The sequence below is a fragment of the Dipodomys ordii genome, unplaced genomic scaffold, assembly GCF_000151885.1.
Source record: "Dipodomys ordii isolate 6190 unplaced genomic scaffold, Dord_2.0 Scaffold120, whole genome shotgun sequence".
NCBI lineage: Eukaryota > Metazoa > Chordata > Mammalia > Rodentia > Heteromyidae > Dipodomys > Dipodomys ordii.
In genome coordinates this window covers 2382113-2383037 of record NW_012267336.1, presented here as the reverse complement: position 1 = coordinate 2383037, position 925 = coordinate 2382113, and the positions used below count along the sequence as shown (strand labels likewise).

The 925-nt window shown below is 75.0% G+C and overlaps 1 protein-coding gene across 1 annotated transcript in view; it reads left to right on the top strand.

The window, feature by feature from the left end:
• Cdkn1a (cyclin-dependent kinase inhibitor 1A (p21, Cip1)) overlaps positions 1 to 925 on the top strand; it is a 5836-nt gene continuing 4911 nt past the window's right edge. The window contains exon 1 of the mRNA XM_013029599.1: positions 1 to 62. The gene's annotated coding sequence lies outside the window, so the exon portion shown is untranslated. The remainder of the gene's footprint in view (positions 63 to 925) is intronic.

Here is a 925-nt window from a genome sequence, read left to right as displayed (position 1 = left end):
GGCTTGGAGTGGCCGTAGTCGCACGCGCCGGATTCACCCGAACGACTGAGACCTTGGAGCAGGTGAGGGCACGGGACGCAGCAGCCTGGGCCGCGGCTCCGGGCGGCGCCCCGCGGGTCCCCTGTGTGTCCGCGTAGGGGTCGGTGGGGGGGGTCCTGGGATGCCGCGTCCGCGCGGTGTCACAGGTGTTCCCGCGGCAGGTGAACGACGGGCGTGGGTCCGGCGCGCTGGGTGTGCGCCCGCGGGCGTGGGCTCGGTGACGGTCACCGAACCCCCGCACCCTGGGGGATTCGGCGGCGACCGAGGGATCAGGAGTCGGCGGGATCTCCAGTTCTACTCGGCGGCTCTTGAGACCCCCGGAGGGCGAGGGGCGGCGCGGAGCGGGCCGGCCGGGAGATCCGAGGGGGGCGCCGCTCGGTCGAGGCGTGGGGACCCGGGGGGGACCCGGAGTGATGGGGGACGCGGAGCAGAGCAAGTTCATCGGGGATCCGACCCGGATCGGCCCTCGGATCCAATCGGCGCCGCCCGGGCCCCGGCCCCTGATGTCCAGGTGCCCTGGACCGCGGTGTCCTCCACCCCGCTGGGCGCTGAGGTCAGCGCGGGCTGTGTCCCGGCCCTCGGGAACGTGCCAGGACACGTCCCCGAAGGGCACGCGAAGGGGTGACTCACTGGGACCAGGGGACTCCGGGATCGGACCCCCGCCGCGTTCGGGGCGCCAAGGCACCCCCGAAGTCCCCCTCCCTGCCCCGCCTGGGTCTCGGCGGCCCCTCCCTCCCCGTCAGCACAGTGACCTATTTGGCTGGCACAGCGCGTTCCCAGGGAAGTCGGGACGCTGGGAGGTCCCGGGCCGGTGTACGGTCCCCCTCGGCGCGCCCTCGGGGACGACGCTACTCCGCGGCGGGAGCGGGACGGGTCCCCGCCGGCC